A 21,680-nucleotide genomic window follows, 5' to 3' on the forward strand; every position below is an offset into this window, starting at 1 on the left:
GAACTCTGCCAGAGGCCTCCCACTCCAGCAGTCTCTTCCAAAACCCTACAGGAAAATATTAAATAAATGAATTTCTGGTTCTTCCAGCGTATTTGGAAATACTAAATTTGGAAACAAAACCTATTGAAAATGTTGCAAATATTTTATACAAAAATCTCTTTCTTTTTCTTTGGAAAGATGTACAAAGCAACCTTCTAATGCTCTTTCCACATGTAGTTTACCTTTATGCTGCTAAATGAGACATCAGCCCCAAGACTGTGCAAGCTAAGAGCCTGATGTATTCTAGGTATCTGCATTGCTTAAGGTAAGTTTGGTAACCTCTATTTCTGATAAGGAGCTTCTATGTGAACCTTTAAGTTACAGAACAGTATAGCAACCTGGCTGTCATCTGATATTGTTGCTGGGTATTATGGGATGGATAGTGGCAGACTTAGGCTGAGCAGGCATAGCTATGTTCACGTTTAGCTTACCAGTACTAGCAGGCCTGTACGACAGGGTAGAAGGGATACAAGTCGTCTCTTCCCAGCACTAGTAAATTCACCCAGAGCCCACATGTGAGCACAGACTTGTGTTCAGAGTCCAGATACACAGTTTAATTATAAATACGCACTTCTATTTAAAACGCTTTATAAGCAGAGTTGTCAAAGTGCAGACTGGGAATGTGTATAAATGTTAATCACTAATAGATGCCACTTCAGAAGAAGTCAGTATAATTTCCACCATCATACCTTATGCAAAAATCCTGTGAAAACATGTTCATGCTTTCAAAGTCCATGTGAGTAGGCATAAAACAAATCTCTGAGTTGAGAGGTCTCTGAATCTATAACATTTGCTTTAGCAAAAACATACTAGGTGATTCCAAATGTCACAATATTGCATTAAGACAGATATTCTGTAAGCAGCTAGGCTCCAGAGTATCTAGCATGAAAGTGGTCTCAAACACTACCTGAAACAATGCTCAGAAATGAGCAAAAAGAATAAATGCTAGGCATTCTTTATGGTTTGCTTCATCATGTAAACAGATGCACATCTTACATTATCATTACTAAACCACATAGCTTAAAAATTATTTGGTAGCTTAGAAAAAGCATACGTAAATATTATGATCTCAGTATTAAGAGGCGATGTCTGTGAGAAATGTTTGTCTGTATTAGTAGTGTTGTTGGCCAAACTGAGTGCATGGTAATTGCTTTCATTTAGTATTCTGAATCTTAGTGGCATATTCTGGGCACTGAGTTTTTGTGCACTATATTACTTGCTGATCACAAATATTGTTCCTGTATTAAACTTAAAGCTCCTTGTGAATGTGATCCAAGCCACGTTTTAATCAAGTTCCCAAAGATGAAAATCTTGTTCATCACAATATTGTTTTATTGTACCGTCTCATACTGAATCCACGTGTGCTACAAAAAGGAATTAAACAGTCTCCTAATTCAGAGACTTATGACTTATGTCCAGCATCAAAACAAAAAACATTCAAATTCCTTGAGAGATACTATGTTTATGTTATTTCCCTTGCAAGTGTAAGCAAATATGACAGTAAGAAATACTTGGGGAGATAATCACCATAACAATTTCAAAATCTTGGCAGGTTCAGAGTTCAAAGAAATAGTTAAATGCCTATTGTGGACTTAAAAACCAAACCTAATTTTTAACTTTTCAAAATTTCCCTGCCTCTGAGCCTCAAAATAATTATCTTAAAGTAGTTCAGCAGTGTGATGATTACTGATTCTATTCCATTAAGTATTTCTTTGCCATGATAGTGTATAGAGGAAGCCGAGATGGAAGGATAGTCAGTACTGTTTCCCTGTTACCAGACTTACTAACAAGGAACATATGTTTGCATTCATTTTCATATTTCAAGGCATTTTGGAGAAAGAAAACAAAAGCAATTATACTAATAACAGTATATTTTTTTCTTCTGAAGTATGCTACAAAAGGAAGATGGAAGTCTAGATGATACTGTTGTTCATTCTTGGATAAGGAAACTGGATCACAGAGAGTTAAATGCCTTGGCCAAAGCCACCTGAAAACTTTACCTTTCAGTTCTGCTGACAGCTATGGTGCATTTGTTTATATTTATAAACATATATATTGATATTTGCTGAAGGATAGCACATATCTTTTGCATATTTGCTCTGTTGTGAGAGCCTTTTTTTTTACAGTCTTGTAAAATTAATGTCCCGTGAAATAATAATAGTATTTGATTGTCTGCAAAGATGGATCAAAGGAAGTGGTGTAAAGTAATATGCATAGTAAGCAAAACTTGTGGGTCAGTGGAGAAAAGCATTTAGCAAGTAGAATGAAATCAACAAATATAGGTTGACATTGACATCAGACAAAGTTTCTCTCTAGTATATTCCTTTTCCGTAAGAGACAGTGCCTAAACATTATGAAACTTTAAAGGGCAGTCTATTAAAACAGAAAAGTGTGTTCTCTAATTATCACAGCAGAGCAACACCCAGCTTTAGCTGCTGTTCAATATTCTAGTAGAGCAGATTTCAACAGTTCTTTCCTTTTGATTTCACTGTTGTTTTTCTGGATTTAATTTTCTTTAATATGACACCAAAATAAATATTTTGGTATTTATTTCTACCTTATTACCAGTAAACATTAAACTCCAAGATGGGCCTGTAGGACAGGTTCGTTGTACAATCTTTTATGTTTAAGATATTATGTTTAGATTATAGGACATATGAAGAGTAACATCCAGAAACAGTATTTTGTCAGGTGTATAGCAGCATGTGTATGTATATGTATTACTACATACATATGTATAGATATGCACATCACATATATATACACACTGGTAAATATATATGTACATGCATAGTGAGCACCGTACAGGAAGAGAAAGCTCCGTGTCAAATCATCCCTCTTCTTTCTAAAGAAAGAGTACTACTCAGTGCTAAGGAATGTAACAGTGTCCCATTCATAGACATTTCTGACACAGCATTTAGTATAACCATACAGAGACATTACAAAGAAAAGAACTGGAAAATATTTGTATACTTAAGTGCCAATAAAGTTGATAAAAATCATGACTGCCACAGACATCATGCAATACGGAGTAATAAGATCTTCTGTTTCTAGAGGATGTGGTCTGAAAGAATAGCAAACTGTTTGCAAGGGTTAGAGCAGATTTTTTTTAAAGGGGTAGCATTACTCAGCAAGTTTCTTACATAGGAGTTGACTCTTTCTTTGGGGATTTTAGATGTTCAGTTTTAGCTGGTTACAGGGAGCATAACATTCATGTTTCTTTTATAAACTGAGAAAAGAATGTATTTGGGGGGAAAAAGCAAAATAATAGTAGTAATAACAACAATGATACCGTGAACTATTTAACCTCTGAAGTTTAAAATAATTTAGAACCGTGCTTTGTCCCATGGCAGAGCAGGTATTGAAGGTAACTTTTGCTAAGTAGCTGGAGAAGGGAAGAAAGAGAGAATGGCAAATGGTTCAATCAACTTTGCCACAAAAAAAGAAAGAGCATCGGGCTACAATTCCTTGCTTTGTACAATGGCAAGCTCAAGATAGGTTTTGGCCCCTTAGAAACGTTGTTGCCCCCTGACACAAATGACTTGAGACAGCAACCCACTCTTTGCCAAGAGTTTTCTGGGAGAAACATGGCACAAGGCATGTTGCCGCTTGCTCTGTGTGATTTCTTTTTTCCCCCTTCTTATCAGCGTCTGGGCACAGAGCCAAGGCTTGGGCATTTCGACAACTCACAGCCTCTCAGCTGCGCTGCTCCTTATTCTCATCACACCCTGGTCCCCACACCTGTGCCTGTCCTGGCCCAGCTCATTAGCACCTGCCAGCCCTCCCCTAGTCCGTGAGCCTCAGCATCTGCCCGTGCTTCAGGAGCAACGCTGGGAACTGTATTCTCTGTAGCTGTGCCAGGGACTTGCCATATTTCTGGCCCATCCTGGGGGCCCTCCTCTGCCCCAAGTCCCACACCTCTGTTCCTGCCACACATTTGAAGTCGTGCCATGAGCTGCACCTCCTCGTTATGCTCAGGGTTCATTCTCATGGTCCTCCCTTGCCTCCGGTCTCACTCCTTCATGCCTGCCTTGCCCCTGGAGCCCTGCCCTGCTATTTGCCTTCTCACCACACCTGGTTCCCATCATCCTCAAAGCCCCTAAGCTTTACTCCACCGTGCCTGCTCTGCTTCCAAAACAGCACCAGGGCCATGGATCCTTGTTGCTGCCATGCCTGTCCTACCACCTCTCTCAGCCCAGGGCTCTGAGGCTTTGTGCTGCACCCCTACTGACACCGCACCTCATCCCAGTACTCCAGACTGAGCGTCTCCTGTCTTCTCCCTCGCCACAAACTCTGAGCTTAGTCCTGCTGTCCTATGCCATGGCTGCTTGGTTGCATATATAAACTTGAACACAGACATTGCCTTCACCTCTGTCTGCACTGGCCTGTTGTGGCTTATTCTTTAGCTTCTGTAACTGACCATATGCTACAGCAATGGGAGGGCATGCTGTCACTGACCTGGGAGCATAAATGCTTCCACAGGACTGAGCATCCAGTGAACAAGCCCTTGCTAGCCTTAAGGAGGGGTTTCAGTCTGTGCAGATGGTCAGGAACTATGAATACCTTCATTTTCCTGCTTAACATGTGCTGGTACCTTTGACTTAGGCCATATCTGACACAGGGTTACACTGCTTGGGACACAGTTACATCCCAGAGCCATGCCAAGGGTACTTGACAGTGGCAAAAGTATGGGACAAGGAAAAAGACAACAGGAACATTGAGAAAAATCAGAAGTGAAGTGTATTATGGACAGATTGTCGTAAATGCACAGATATTCATCCCTTCACTGCACCACAGTACCTGCACTCCCAGGTTGTGCTTAGCCAGCTCTTTCAGGAATCATTTAATGTGCTTCTCCACAAGTCCTCAGTCTGTGCCCTGCCACTATAGGAAACACCAGGGTGGAGTCAGCAGTGGGCTGACCAAGCTCTGTGTGGACTACAGTAAGGCTCGCGTTGGACGGTCTAGTTGGACCTTTGACACAGTTTCTCACAGCATTCTGCTTAGGAAACTGTCAGCCTCTGGCCTGGACAGGCAAATGCTCTCTTGGGTGGAAAACTGGTTGGCTGGCCGGGCCCAGAGAGTGGTGGGAAATGGAGTTAACTCCAGCTGGAGGTCAGTGACAAGTGGGGTTCCCCAGGGCTCAGTGCTGGGTCCAGCCCTGTTCAATGTCTTTATCAATGACCTGAATGAAGGCATTAAGTGCACCCTTAGCATGTTTGTGGATGACACTAAGCTGGGTGGAAGCATTGATCTGCTGGAGGGTAGGGAGGGATCTGAACAGGCTGGACCACTGGGCAGAGACCAATGGCATGAGGTCTAGCAAGGCCAAATGTTGGGTCCTGCACTTAGGCTGCAACAACCCTATGCAGTGCTACAGACTAGGAGAAGTCTGTCTAGAAAGCTGCACAGAGGAGAAGGACCTGGGGGTATTAATTGACAGCTGACTGAACATGAGCCAGCAGTGGCCCAGGTGGCCAAGAAGGCCATCTTGGCTTGTATCAGAAACGGCGTGACCAGCAGGTCCAGGGAGGTTATTCTCCCTCTGTACTCGGCACTGGTGAGACCGCTCCTCGAATCCTGTGTTCAGTTCTGGGCCCCTCACCAAAGGAAGGATGTTGAGGCTCTGGAGTGAGTCCAGAGAAGAGTGAGGAAGCTGGTGAAGGGGCTGGAGAACAAGTCTTATGAGGATCGGCTGAGGGAACTGTGGTTGTTTAGCCTGGAGAAAAGGAGGCTGAGGGGCGACCTCATTGCTCTGTACAACTACCTGAAAGGCGGTTGTAGAGAGGATGGTGCTGGCCTCTTCTCCCAAGTGATAGGGGACAGAACAAGAGGGAATGGCCTCAAGCTCCACCAGGGGATGTTCAGGCTGGACATCAGAAAAAAAATTTTCATGGAAAGAGTTATTGGGCACTGAAAAAGGCTGCCCAGGGAGGTGGTTGAGTAACCATCCCTGGAGGTATTTGACAGGTGGATGAGTTGCTGAGGGACATGGTTTAGTGATTGATAGGAATGGTTAGACTCCATGATCCTGTGGGTCTTTTCCAACCTAGTGATTCTGTGTTGTCCTTCTCCCTCTGCCACCATGACTTCTTTGTACACTGGTTTGGTACGATCTGTAGGAGTTCCCTTGATTTAAAGACATCCTTTCTAAGATAAACTTCTTCCAACAGAGATGAGAAAGCAGAGCAAGACCATGAGCTGTCACAGCTGTTACACTTCTCAAAGAGAGTTGTGAAATGGAGAAAAAGAGGAAAAAGCCGTGGAAAACAGAGCTGACACATTTTCTATTTTGTACTCTTTGTGGCTTGACCTCCTTATTCCTAAATTACAAGTACTCTTAAACTACGAGAGATTTATCTCTATGAATTTCTTTTTGCCATTGTGGATTAAGTAAACCTCTTATCTTCTTTTCTTCTTTTTTTTTCCAGTTTGCTTAAGTAAATGAAAGTATGAAGTTCTTTCTAGTTTCAGATTTGACATAATAACCAAGAGAATTCTCAAATATATATTGATATATGCATTCTCAAATGCATATACATTTTGGATCATCAGAAGCAAACATGACCATCTTTATTTCTGGCAATAGAGTTCCTGACCTTGACATGTACCAGAAAAGCAAATACCATGTCTTCTCATGTTGTTTTGATATGTCACTATGTTACTTTAAGGCACTATTGAGGACTGTCAAATCAATTACTAGGATCTGAAATGGAGTTCAAGTGTTGTCTGGATCCTTCCTAATGAGTAGCTACGGTTAGAGTCTTAAATCTTTAATGAAAATTCTCAGTTCTGTCAAACTAATTTGAAACTCATTTGATAGAGGAGTTTTAGTTAAGTTTCAGACTACACAGACTTTGAGAGAGAGTAAATAATACATTTTTATTTTACAGAAACATGCCTGGAGTGAAAATTTCAATTATAGTATTTTGTTAGTGCATTGAGAACATTTTCATATTAACAGAATGAATGTTTAAGTACTTCATCTTCAGTCACTGAAACTAAGCACATCACATCAACTCAGAATGGGGAATGTCATCATTAAAATCACTAGTGAAATATTGACACTTTCACAGAGTTCTGAAATAAATAAGTGCCAGGATGACAAAAGGTGCCATATTTTGTCTTCTTCAGTCAGAAAAAAACACACATGAATCAAAACATTTAATATCCATTTACTTAACATTTCAAGTCAATTCAGAATGAAATAGTGTCTTCAGGGAGATGGAGTTGGAGGAGTCTCATGTTCCATTTTCTGCATTATCTAGTAAAACTGTATTTCTTAAAAGGCGTCGCACCAGTATGTCAAAGGTGATCATCATTTGCAAGTTTCATCATTTGCATCCTGCAGGTAATACACTGCCTTTGACGACAGGATGAATTTGGCATTAAGTATTCTGTAGTGAACCGTAGGGACTGACTTATAGAAACTTCTTGTTAGTTTGGAAAGATGTTTTTCTCCTTGCTAGAGGAATACAACTTTTCAGAAGCCAGCATTACTTACATAAGGCTCCTCAAACCTCACTTCTCATAGCGTGCTCAGATAACAATGTCCTGCTAATGGCAAAGCAGGTAAAGATTGTGATTGTCCTTAGTGTATGTCTGAAAAGAAGCCACATCTTATGTTTGTTATTCCATCTTTTGCACTGCACCATCTTCTCCATCTGAGACATCTTCTAGGTTTGGTTAAGTTAGTCAAGGCAGTGACTCAATTTTGTTATGACTTTATAAGGGCTACATACGCAATATAATATAAACATTTTTGTATTTACTGCTAATCATCATCATCCATCAAGTTGTTATTTTTCACAGTCATGATTTTTCCAGTGGAATAAACACTTGCATTAAGTTAAACAAGGCTGGACTCAGTACAGTATAAATGAAGGAGAGTTAATGACAACTCTTGTTTACAGTTTTATGGGTTTACTTTGTTTTGTTTTAATTTTAAGCCATGAACAGGGAAGGCTGTTTGGAGCAGCTGTTTCCTAAAGGATATATTTTAGAGATGATTGTTAAGTAAACATTTTTGTTGTGTTTAAAAGCCTGGAAGATGCTGCATAGCTCCTTAATGCATTATTTACAGTCTTTCAATCCGATTAACTTTAGACATTTTTACACTGTTTCATAACTCAGCCAACAACTGACTGACAGGGAGTGAGATGATTGCTGACAATTCTAGGAATGGAATAGCATTGTGACAATAAACAATAGAATGGGAAAGAAACATATTGCTAGGGTAGTTTTAAGGACAATGAATAATCTGCAGGATAATGACAGAACAATATTTTGGCTATCAAATATATCATAGGCATATCAAATATATCATAGGCAAGCACCAAAAACCTGATCACATCGCCTCAGTCAAAACTGGTCAAGATGCAACTTTAGAGAAAGTGCTGGCTTTCTGGTGAAGAAGAAAGGGACAATATCACCAATTAATTCTGTGAATTCACAATTTGCTTCTGTGATTTCTGTGACATCATTAATACCAGACATGAACCATATTACACATCTGTCTTCAAGATGCAGGGTTTGCTCCTGCCTGATCATTTTGGCATCCTTTTAATGCCTTAGAGCAGAACAAGTAGCATGGCAAATTAACTTCATTCAGTTCATGAAAGGTACGTTCATTTAGAGTATCCAAGTTTACCAGACTCTGAACCAGACCCTATGTTTTCAAAGCACTATGGCTTAAGGGAAATGAAGCATGAGGAATGGTTATTTACTCCCAAAAGAGGTAAAGTCAAACCCTGTAATATATTCTAGGTGCCCTCTCAGAAGGACCCTTGCAGCAGAGGAAACACTTGTCTTTATACTGTGTCCCATCACTGTATGGATGAGCATTGAATTTAGTCTGGATTGATGTTTGCAACCTTTTCTGGTAAGGTAGCTTCTTGGCTGCATTGAGGAAAAGCTATTATCTGACCCACTATTATTTGGTAGTTCAAGGGAAGATAAACCAGTAAAGTACTTATTGTTGGGTAAGCACAGTGTTATTGCTTTATGGTATTACAGGTTAGCTGTTCTAAACATACTAATGAAAAAATATGAAGAAGAGAGACATAATGTGAGTTTGGGGCCTGTGGGAGCTGTGGACACTATGTTTGCTAGGAAGCATTGACACAACTCTGCCAACTGTGTGCACCACTGTGCATGTATGAGGTGGACAGAGGAATAATCTTTTTGCAGTCATTTTTCAAATTTCTGATGACTTGCTGACCTGAAGTGTCCCTGAGTAACTGGCTGATTACTGCCAGCTCAGAGTTCAACTTGAAGTACAGGCATACACACAAGGTTTATTTTTATTGGGCTTTACTGAGAATATTTGTCCACTTCTTCTCTTATTACAGCTGGTTTCAGTCAATCGTAAATCTCGTAAAAAATCCAGCCTGGCAGTTCCAGAGACATTTTCTGTCTGTCCACAGGCTGTAATAACAGAGCTACTTCAATCTAGATCACCTGAATTGTGCAAACCCCATCTGATGGGGCTGTGAATAGGAATGAGTCAGTCTCTAGCACCCATTTTTCCTTTATCTGCTTTTCATTTGTTTCCTCTTTCCCAGATGTGGTGTAACAGGCTAAAAAAAGGGGAAGTAAAGCACAAAAGGAGTATATTAGAAGCAAGAAAAAAAGTGTTGCATATTCTCTTTCCTGTCCTCCATATATTGTTTCCTTTCAGAAGAATGAAATGAAGTAATGAATCTGCCCATCTCTCATTGTGTCTGCCCTACTCATTTCTATGAATCAAAAAAAAGATGGAGAGTTTTGTATTGTCTGCTCATCTGTCCATTGTCTGCTCATGCGTCCATCTCTAGTTACTGCTGTTTCAGCTGTTCGTATTCTACTGAAGGTTCACAATTTTGTGACCTAACAATTTGCTTTTCAGTTTAGAGAATAATGCAAGGTAAACATGGCCATGTAGTTTGTACCTGAGGTTACCAACTGGTTTGCTATGTTTGGTTTCAGGAGTACCTTGAAACTGTAAGTTTCTGGCCACCTGAATCCCCATAGTACTATTACTTTCATGTTAAATGTATGGTCAAGGCATACCTGTAAACAGACACGTATATCCCTGGAAAAAATGCTAGCAGGTAGGTAGGCCTGAGTTAAAATGGGTTAGGCATCAAAGATTAGTTCTAATATAGATTTAACTATTAGTTTTTTAACTATAGTTCTTAACTGTTAATATATTTTTATTTAACAGGCTCTGATATTATTTTGTCATCACTGTTTAAACAGACAATTCAGGCAATTACCTCCTCAGCATTACTAACGATATGCAATTCATTAAAAATTACATACTAATTTGTGCTGCTACCCCTATACCAATCAGATTTTTAAAAGCACCGGGCATATAATATATATGCTTCTTATTATCAGCAACCTGAGTAAATAAATGAATCAATTTATCTTGTTTATATTTGTATCTATTTTACATGTAAGAATACTTGACAATTTCAGTTTACCAGTGCAGAATGTCTATTATGAAGCTGTTCAGTATTTGCTCCATAAAAGTTTTCAGACTCTTATCATCAGAAATGAACAGCAAGACATACTTTAGTTCAGCTAGTCACAGCTGAACAGAAAAATTGGGTTTAGAGCTGATTATCAACAAAGTGGGAAAAAAAGTAAAAAATTATGTTCTGATTAAATAAGTCAAAACCAAAAAAAATGCCCATGGCTTTTAATAAGCATAAGAAAAGGCTGAATCCGTCAAAGAAATTTTTATTCAATTGGCTTCATTTTAGGAGGAAAAGGTTGTCTGGCTTGACTTGAACAAGGCTTCTGACACTGTCTCCCACGATATCCTCACAGGTAAACTTAGAAAGTGTGGATTAAATAAGTGGACAGAGACGTGGATTGATAACTGGCTGGATGGCAGAGCCAGTCTGACAAAGATGTCTCTGTCCCTGGAGAGGTGCAGGTATGAGATGTGACAGCTACAGAATTAATTCATTGCGGTATCAGGGAGGACAGGAAATATTAGCAACCAGTGTATCTTCTTTCACATCTTACTTTGCCCTTTATCACAATGAGCTATGACAGATGAGAATCATATTGAATGCCTGGGTTTGGGTTTGTCCCTGTTCTTTTGTTTAATATTTTACAATCTTTCTGAATAGACAGACAGGATTTAGTCTGTTTCTATATTTTGCCACTGAAATAATAACTAGAAGTGAGAGTCATGAGATTCTGGAACTCATTCTGTCTGTGCTATAAGTAAGAACAAATTAAAAAGAGGAAGAGATTGTCTGAGAAAGTTTGCTGTCTACACATGGAATGCCCATTTCCTCAGTGATGACCCAAGTGCTTAAGATCATTGTCCTGAGGCACATCTCTACTCTCCCTCTCCTTAAATTTTCTGTCATAGAAGCTTTTACTTCTGACCTTGGAGCTTTTGAGACATCAGTTGGTTTGTTTTCTATATCCCACCAAATTTTCTGTATTACATCTAACACTGTTTACTACGTGACATATATTAACTGAATCTAAAGAATGGACAACTGCATGAAAAATAAAAATCTTCAGCCAGTCTTGAAAAGCTACTTCACTGGTTACTAGAGGGAAGGAAGTGAGATTTGCACATGAGGATTTCTAAATTATAAAAACTTGCAAGAAGCATGAGGAATCAGCAATAAGGAACTTCCTTCCAGTTATCAAAATTACAGATACTTCCAGAAATCTGAAGTGTTGTAGAACGCTAACATACCAGCATTGTGTTCTCATGGAAATGCCTAAAAAGCAAGCTGCAACATGAAAGACAGGACTAGTGACTTCATTTACAAGCATTTTAACAGAAGAGCTTTAAAAATAATGTATGAAGAAACACACTGCCTTGTCCACATTGGCAATTTACCATGACTGGAAAATAAGTATCTTCATGCTTTTAATTTTAAACAAAGTCTTTAGGGCAAACACAGAATACAGCTTGTTAATATGGATAAAAAAACCTTGAAGCTACTTCCCACAAATCTGCCAAGGAGCTATTTAACGGGCTACATCCATGACATCCATTGTTTGAAACACTATTTACTTTGGACCCTAGCATTTGTTTCATAACCCTCTTAGAAGAGAGTTAAGTAATGCAGACCATACATGCTAAAATTCTTTGGGTTATAGCTATTGTACCTTTCAAAGCATCAGATACACATATAACGTATATCTCTCTGGGACTGTGTCTTACTAAGAATGGAAATTGCATTGTTCTATGGAGAGATGGCACACAAAACTATCGGTTTTATTAATGATTTTTAAAAATTTCAAGAAAACTTGGCTCCAGCTGTGACTCCCAGTGTTGTCAATGCTGAAGCTTCATTGCAGATAGCTGATTCCTGGGGGAAATGTATCACAGCTGAATGTTTTTATTCAGATTACATTATCTAAAATAAATATACTTGGGGTTTATGACTGTTTTCTTAGTTCAAATTTGAGTATTTGAAATTTTTTAAATAAATCAGCTGGAAACAGGAGAACTAATGTACACTGGCCACTACTTTTAGGACTTCAATAATCTTATTATGAGTAGTATCAAATTTATAATGTATATGCAATATGCATATTTTTCTCCTTACACTGAGTATGGTCCATAGCAGACCATAATCAAATTAAAATAATTAACAAAGCTATTTGTGGCAAAGTTAGCTTGCTTTTTATAGATCTGAGAGTGCCTTATGAGAAGAGATGAACACAACTGCTCCCAGTGTACCAAGCAAGAGGCAGGACTGAGGCATGGAGAGGTGAAAATACCTGCTTGACAGCAGTGAGGCAGGAACAGAGAAAGGGAGAAGCTATATGAAGGCCAGATCCCTATATATAACTGTGCATTATTTTCCTGCAAGAATGAGCAAGCAAATAACTAGAAACAAATAATCATATGGGGGCACACTGTGAGTGTAAGTTGCTGGCATGTTCTGATGTGCTTCAAAATACTCTGCTTTCAGCAACAGCAGCTAGAGCACTACCTGACCTATGGGTTCAAAGAAAAGCCAGAAACAGGGCAGGATCACCTTTTGCCTCTAAGTCTCCTAGAGCAGCTACACGCAGAAAACAGAATCAAATTTTAAATCATTTTTGTTACGGCATGTTATTTATTTTCTGAGCCAAGTGTTGACAGAAAGCTGGATTACTACTGTCTACATAAGTGACTATTCAAATACAGAAATATGTAAGCATAAAGTTCACAGGTCAACAGGGTGAAGAGTAGTAAACTGTATGAATAAGAGTTTGCATGATTAGCCCATAGATGTTATTTTTGTTTTATTCCTACAAATACCCTTTACGGGTAGACAGGAAGGACCATGGGAATTCCCAGACACATGCACATCCTTTGGGTGTTACAGAGTTTATTAGTTAGCGATATCAGCAACTTTATGTTGTGCAAACATGTTACGTGAACAGGAAATTTTATACTGCCATTGCTCAGACTACATCAGATTGTAGTCACTAGAAAGAGGGTCAACATCCTCTTTTCAAAACATCTTTCCATTATTAAACACGCAATGATTGCTTCAAAATTTTGTTTCCTTAAATAGCTACTGAAAAAAGATATTTTTACCTTCCATCAAGGGGTTTTTTTGTTTCATACATTACCTAATAGTTTACTCCACTGTAATGATACACAGTTACTAGAGAGAATGTAGGTCTTGTAGGAACAGCTAGTAGAAAAACTCTTTTTTATAGCATAAATGTTATCAAAATACAGTAGCTGTGTCATAACTTTACCGATAATGTTACAGATTAGGAATACTGTTGTTCTGTTGTTTAACACTCCTTGATTTATGTGCAAAGATTAAAATAAATCAATACTGCATCAAGATCCAGTCATTTATGTACATTTTTCTTCACATAGGTCCTAGTGTCTACTATGAAAGTAATATCTCATTTTACCTAGCACCACAAAACCATTTTACAAAATAACATTGCTTATAGCTGCATTAGGACTCTGTAATAAGCATTAAGACCAAAGTGACGAGTTGTTATCACAGAAACAGTATTATTACTTTAAAAGAAGTCTCAGATGAATGCAGTTCTTAACTATAATCTTTGAACTGGAAAAAAAAATTACTGTAGTGATCTTACTGCCATTACAGGAAAACTGTTCCTTCTTTCACTTTAAATGATCAATGGAAGCATTGAGGAAAAGTGATTAAATATTGTACAAAACCATATATTGGTATGACTGAAGTACAGGGAGGCAAATGGATAGAGCCCTGAAACAGAGTAGGGCTGGGCAATGACTTGGAGCTGTGAGGCTTCTGTTTCTATAAACCAGCTGCTGTAACTAGCTGTACTTCATGCGTATGTGCAGGATAAGAGGGTCTGATATGGAACATGAAAAAATATTCTCTATCTTTTTGGATAACAGGGAAAATTAAAATGTCATAGAAAAGACTTCAGATTTCAGGGTTCAGTAGCATATAATATTATCTCCCAGAAATTCTTAACAGAGTTGGAGTTATTTTGCTAGCTATTCAACATTTAGTTAGGGTTTGCAGAACTGGACTAGAGTTCTTCGCAAATATTTCAGCTATTGGACTCTCATCCTCTAAGTAGCTGTGTCTGTGAGAGTGACTACACAGGTCCTATGAGTTAGACCCAGTCATCTGAGAGAGTTTCTCATACGGGGCCCCATTGCTGATTCAGTATAACTTTAATGAGGATGAATAAATTGTTTACGTAACTCATGCCATTGCATATTCTGTAACACTGCTGCTGACTGATGGTTCCATGCCTGCGTTCCACTCACTGTTGATTTTCTTCTCATGAGTAATTAATGTGAAACTTTAATTGAGCAGGTAATCTATGAGAGGTCTCTGTAAAAATCTTAAGGTAAACTAAAGGTAGTATAAAGAATAGGTCAGATAAATCGCAGACATCTTGTGGGGCATTACCTTACTCAACATGACTAGCCACATACAGATTTTTTAAATTGCTGTTTAAACATTGGTGTTTATAAAGCAGATTGTCGATTCTTTGGAAGAGGATCCTATCGGAACTAAGCAAACGGTCACTTCCTCACGCTGTTAACACGATGTTCAATATTCTCTTTTCAAGTCATGAAGGTGCCTTGACTTTGAGTCTTTTTAATGTGTATTACAGTGGAACTTTGGATCTTTTCCAGTTTATGAAATTATCTTCAGTTATACATGAAGAACATTATCCTGAATAAGGATAATCTTGAATAAAAGTAATGTTATTCTTAAGTATGGTAATTGCAATAATACACCTATGAAGTCTACAAATAGATTAATAATTTGAGTAGATCCTCTGCTGTCTGCCTGTGGTGTGGTTGGGAACATTAAGTTTGAGTAGATTAGATGGTTTAATGCCTTCTCTATGTAAAAATTGTGTTATTCGTAAGAAGAAAAAACAGGAAAATCTATGCTTCTGTCCAAGCCTCACTATACAGTAACAGGTTTTGTTTTAAAAAGACAACTATAGAATACAGATAGAATTGTGCACGCTTTTAAACCTCATAAAATGAACGTCTAGACACATTAAGTCCATTAAATTAGTCTTAAGTGGCCACTAGAGGAACCAGTGAAAAGCAGTGCCCAGAAAGTTCAAAACCTAAAGCAACAACAAAATTGCACTTACAAGATGGTGTAAACAGAGTGATGCTCTGCACATGGGTTGCTATCTGGAACTGATAACCCTTCTGCTGTAGGCAAAGACGCGGGCTGACAAAACAGCCTGAGAGTGACATCGCGTGGGAGATGTGCAGGCGGCAGCAGCAGCTCCTTGTGCAGCAGCATTTCTGAGAGGGCCTCGTGCCCTACAGTCCAAGCTGCCTGTCAGGATTCAACATGATTTCTATTCACTGGCAAATGTTCAGAGGCTGAACCCATTAATATAAATCATCCTTACAAGAACTGAACTATCAATAAAGGATCTTGTGCTGGCACAAAAGACTTCCCTCTAGTCCTTGTAATGAATCTGTTGCTTATCTCAGTGTTGATAAAAACTGTGTTGCCCTGGTCTTCACCCTATTAATCAAAACCTCTCATCCTTTTCACTCAGAACTAGACTTGACTGTGTAGGTCACAGATATTTCTGCAGACTCCACGTGGTCCAGCTTGATGCCTTTCACTATCTGCCTGTTTGATTTGGATTTATCCTAGGTTATTTTGTTTTCTCCACTGATGACAAGAATGCCTTCCCTCCTTCCTTCCAATTATATAATTTACAGAACAAGCCACCCTTCTCCAACCTTACAAATACACCTTTCACTTTTCAATTTCTCTGAAACTCAGACAATTCCCTTCCCTGGCATTTTTGGGTGTGTTGTGAAGACCAATACAATTACACCTCTGTTCTCTGTATTGATACCCTTAGATGTACTGGCACGCCTGCTTTTTGGACTGGAGGGGATGTTAACAGTCCTGAACAGCAGAAGCAGTTTCAGCTCAAGTTTCCTCTTATGCTACCTATGCTGTTTACCAGTCAGAACACTGAGTAAGTACATTATAATTCCCACAAAGCTACAGTTCTATTGCTGTTTCTTGTCTGGGTTGGTATACGAAGTACCACATAATCCTGAAACACTGATCCTCTTGGTCTGTTCTAAAACCTTGAAATGAGTCAGCTCTAAAGTTTATTATCAGATTCAGCTCAGAAAACACACTCAAAACACTTTCCTAGGGTCACACTGTACTCTAGCTTATGTGTTGAAAGGGATGAAAGGGTTCTTTGTGCAGATCTCTGCTTGCTCGTGTGGAAAGTGGAACAAATTAACTTTGCGGCATTATGTTCTTTCCTTGAATGATTCATATGGTTGGTAAGTCACGGGAGTGGTAGTTGTTAGTAGTAGTAAACTAAAGCTATATTGCTGGGCCGTAAGACGTGAACACTCTGTTCTTCTAGATGCCTGGATAATCTACTCAATATTCTGGAATGAAAATAGAGCTCCTCAATGCATTGGAGATATCCAGAAGAAGGTGAATTAATGCTTGTTGGAGGCTGGAAATAAGTGGCTGAGGAATTGGCTATTAACTTGTGAAATTCAAGCGACTTTTAAGGCTGAGAAGTGGAACATCTCAAAAATCATCAAATTACTAGAAAAAAATATTGCTTATTTTATCTTTTGTGCGTTTTCATCATTACATGGATAACAGAGTAGTTAACTTTCCATCTGTAAACATATTATCAGGTGGGATTTTTCTAGATGAGCAAACAGAAAATCTAATGTGGACCATCATAAAGAGACTAACTCAAGTCATCAAAAGGATTGGATTTCCTAGATACATAGGACAGACATCTGCCAGCTGATTCCGAGGAGTAACTGACAGCATTTGAAGGTTGATCAGAAACTTGGTAGTGTGATTTGCATTGTTAGTCAGGCTACAGTGTGACAGGGCACTTCCAAGTCAGCATCGTGGATGTTTGCTGACAGCAGAGGAAAGGTGATACTCTGGCTGTGAAAGGGAGTGGTAGCAGACCCAGATTCCTTTGCTCATTCCCCACAGTCTTATTCTTTTCTGTATCTTCAGGATTTATGCTATTGTTTGTTTAATCCTTGCATAGCTTTCATGCTTTTCTGATCTACCCTCCTCTTCACTGGCCAGTTGTATACTTCCCTACAGCAATCCTAACCACCCATTAGCTCTGCAGTTCCTTTTTTGTTCAGTCTTCACCTCCCTTTTACAGCCATCTCCTCCTAGCTCTCAGATTCATTCACATCCAGTCCTACCCTTCCTTCCAGTCCTGCACGCTGTCCCTTGCTAGCCAGTCTTCTGTCCACCTCCTCTCTCCAACTGCCATCCCCCTACTGTCATGGTCTTCCATTTTCCTTCAAGGCTTCTGTTTCCAGAGTCTTTGCTGAGCCAGTCCTGGCTTTCGGTTAGTCACAGTTACTGTGGCTCAACGGCATAAAGGCCAACTCTGTACAACATTAAGTTAAATGCTTTAATGATTCTTCCTGATACTGACTTTTATGAATCCTCTAATCATTCTCAGAGAGCTCCTAGGCCTTGCTTTCCGTATCCTTTATTGCAAGAAGCTGTTTAACAGAAATTGCCATTTCTCGTTTTGCTTTTCGTTAATCTCAGCTCAGGATCTCTTTTTGTCCCTTGTGCCTGGCCACCGTCAGGATGATCACTGAGGCACAGGCAAAACAGTGAGAGCATGTGGCAGGTCAGAAGCCCATTTCGGTATATTCCAAACTGTCCCAGGCAAGTTCACGAGTGCGCAGTGCAGACACAGTCTTTGGATTCCTTAGCAATGAAGCTTGGCAAGTTGACTGATCATACACTGTGATTTATCAAAGTGATACGGCCAAATGTGGACAAAGTTTCTCAGAGAAAAAGCAGAAAGCACTTCTTTCACCTTATCTATTAAAAACCTCCGATCCAAGTTATGTATAGGAACGTCTTCACCACTACCCAAAAAGGGGATACCATAATGTCTGACTGTTTAATTTCATGACTGAATGATTTGTGCTGAAGTTTTCAAAAAATCTTCAGCACTTGCCATGAGAAGTTTCAGACTGAATGGTTCAAGTGAAGCAAGATCATAAACACCAGGTCTTGTAGTGGAAATTGTCAGAAAAACCTGACTAGCAGCTTGAACTGGCATTACGTTCAGTCTCTGGGTGTTTCAATTCAGGATATTCCAAGTAGCATCGCTGCATATGGAGAATACTGCCTACTTTCTAAGCTACTGCCTACTAAGATCATTTGAGAGTAATGGAAATTATGCTCAGCTGCACCTTATTTAATTAGGCAGAAAATGTTTGCTTTTAGGTTGACTTTCTCATTTGCTGTGTCCTGCTATTAAAGTAATTGGTCTGTATTCCCTGTCTGACCCAGTAGTTGATACAGATGGGGTAGTCATCTCACTTAACCAGTCTAGCAAGGAACTGTCATGCTTTCATTTAAGCTCTTCCCACATTCCTGCCCCAGGTTTAAGCAGGCAAGTTTCTTGGTAAGAAAGTCAAGCCTCAAATGCAGGTGGCACCGGGACTCTCTCTGTGAGTAAACAACACAAAGAAATAACAAGAACCTTGTGATTAAAGAAGAGTCTTGGAGTCTGGAAACTTGAGCTTGTGTTTGGTTTTCTTCTATATATTCTGGGTAACTTTGTGAAAAACAAAGAATCAAAACCAGACAAAAAAGCCCATGAGTTTTCACTGCTGCAGAATTTCTGTTGCTGATACTGATAGATGTGTCTGAAGATGTGCAACATGTAAAAAAAAACCAAAAAACTCTTAAAAACTACCAGTAGTCTTGAAAATGTAAACTTTAGTCTCCCTTCCCATGGTTGCCCCACTACAGCACACAAAGCATGCGGAATGGTCACTGTCTTAATTCAGAATCAAATCACTACGAGTTCCTGGGTACTCCAGGAGTTTAAGTATTTTTTTGCTTTTTGCAAAATACATTACATATTCATGACAGCATGAAGACTCATAAGTGAATCCTCATCCTAATCTCCCAGGAAATTGGCTGTAATTGGATATAAGGCTTAGATGAAGCATATTATAATGACCAAAGGCTCCAGCCAGGGCTTCTCATCAGAGGGAGAGAGCATAGGCCAGTATATACCTCTCTGACCAAGTCACTAGTGCTCTCATACAAGGAATGACTTTGTAATCCAATAGTCTTTTGCAAGGACTCCTTTTTTATCTCATTCCTTTTTTAGATTAAACTGAATTAACCCTACAAAGTGAAAATTCTATAAATCCCTGCTCTCCCCTGACTTCTTGAACTACTTGGCTGCAGAATCAGGCTCCTTCCCGTGAGCAAGACCGAAAGTTTAAAATCTAACTTGGCAATTTGGGTAAGAGTTTCCCGTATTACATTTTTGGCTGTGGATGTTTAAATCCTTCATCCAACCTAAGCCTTGCTTCCTGGTATTTTCCTCAAAACTGCAGCATGAATCCTCCTTGTCGAATCCTGGCAGAACACAGCACAAGCCTCTTCCCACCAATTCAAAACAAAGAGCATCACCTAGTGACGGAAGAATTGCACATCTCTTACTAAAGAGCAGACATCCCATTGGATCGTGTCTGGAATTCAGAGAAAAACTACTACAATAAAAATTTTAAAAATCCTGTTCTAATCCTGAGTTATTTTCTATCAAGTGTAAGATAACTTTTCCTAGGCAAGTTTAAGAATACAATGATTGATGTTGCTCAGTAAAATCAGGCCTTGCTCCCAATTCCGGTGTTTTTCCATGAACCTAGGTTGCTTGGAATCTGGATTAAAAATATTAGATCCACTTCCTGTTTTCCTTTATTCACAATAATAATGTAACACAAAGCCTAAAAAAGAATCAATCAGAAAGGGCCAGATCAACAATGAAAGCTAATATTAGCACGTGATAACAGCAAGCCATCAAATTCTAGTATCAGCCTTCAACACTGGCCTTGTTCTGTTAGAATGATTTTTCTTAATCAGAAAATGAGGTTACTCTGTGTGTCCAGGTTACAAGTTATTCATAATTTTGTTTATTTTCTTGATATAATCAAAATACTGATCTCCTGTGGAAAAAATGTTAAGTTTGACTTGAAATGTCACATTTCTCTTTCAAAGGAAAATTAGTTTTTGACATATTTTTCAAGAGCAGTAGCACAAAGTGAAGGAAAAATTATTCTCATGACACAAAATTACTTTTGCAACGTATTAAATTTTAGAATTTTATTTTCACACAAATTATGAAAACTCTACAAACTGATGAAAAAGGAGCATTAAAAGGCACAATGCTGATAAAGATAAGAACTGTGAATAGAGTGGAAACAAAATGGTTTAATAAATCCTTTGTAATACAAAGAGTTTTTAGAAATCATTCCTGTAATGGGTTCTCAGAACCTCCAGGGGCAGGGCTGGTGGTGTGTAAATTTAAGTCAGAATTGTACCAAGCTCTGTTAAATCAGTGAAAAAATCAGTTTCAGAAATGTTTGTGTTGACGTAGAAGAGCTCTGAAATTCTCTGGTGCAAAGACTCATCCTTTTTTAAAACAAAATCCCAGGTTTTGATATTACCAATTTACTTCCATCTATGCAAGTTTCATTCTGCATTTTCACTTGGGAACTGGAATAGGTTCTTATTTCTAAGCAAAGCCAGCCTAATGCTCTGTCTCCTCTACAAGGTGGACCAATTCTTAAACAGCTTCCCAAAGTAGCTTCAATTTAATTCAATTTTTTTGCAGCTGCTGTATTACTTCTTAAAGAGGACATTTCTATCAACTGTCAGGAGGGGAACAAAACCATACTTTTGATACAGCTGCAATTTATAATTGTAATTTTCTCTGGATTATTGAGCTGGATTTAGCATACATATAAATAAAAAGAAAACAGGTGCAGCACTGAGAAAAAAAGGTTATTAAAAGCAGCTGATGATTTCTGCATTCATTGGTCATTTCAGTTACAAGCACTGATCTAAATAAGCGATCAAATCCCACGTGTGAAGAATTCATTTGGACACGAAGCAGAGGTAACCATGCTCTAACAAAACCTGTCAGCGTAATGTGAGCGTACAAAGAACAAACAGAAAAAAAACCCAGCAAAGAGAAAGGCTGGAAAGGGTCTGTGAGTGACTGCACGTTGATAACACAGCCAGAGCAGCCAAAGGGGTATCAGCATCGCTCCTCTTCATAGAATCACCAGGTTGGAAAAGACCCACCAGATCATCGAGTCCAACCAT

At 38.9% G+C, this 21,680-nt stretch overlaps 1 long non-coding RNA gene across 2 annotated transcripts; it reads left to right on the forward strand.

Annotated features, from left to right (window-relative positions):
• Nucleotides 1-202: 202 nt before the first annotated feature.
• LOC138723224 (uncharacterized) lies at nucleotides 203-20,052 on the forward strand. 2 transcript variants are annotated; one of them, XR_011337835.1, is made up of 3 exons: nucleotides 203-304; nucleotides 16,375-16,494; nucleotides 19,910-20,052. It is a non-coding gene; the product is annotated as an uncharacterized lncRNA (long non-coding RNA). The 2 variants fall into 2 exon arrangements; XR_011337834.1 differs by lacking the exon at nucleotides 203-304 and adding an exon at nucleotides 8,841-8,920.
• The last annotated feature ends 1,628 nt before the right edge of the window (nucleotides 20,053-21,680 follow it).

Source organism: Phaenicophaeus curvirostris, chromosome 8 (genome assembly GCF_032191515.1).
Source record: "Phaenicophaeus curvirostris isolate KB17595 chromosome 8, BPBGC_Pcur_1.0, whole genome shotgun sequence".
Taxonomy (NCBI): Eukaryota; Metazoa; Chordata; class Aves; order Cuculiformes; family Cuculidae; genus Phaenicophaeus; species Phaenicophaeus curvirostris.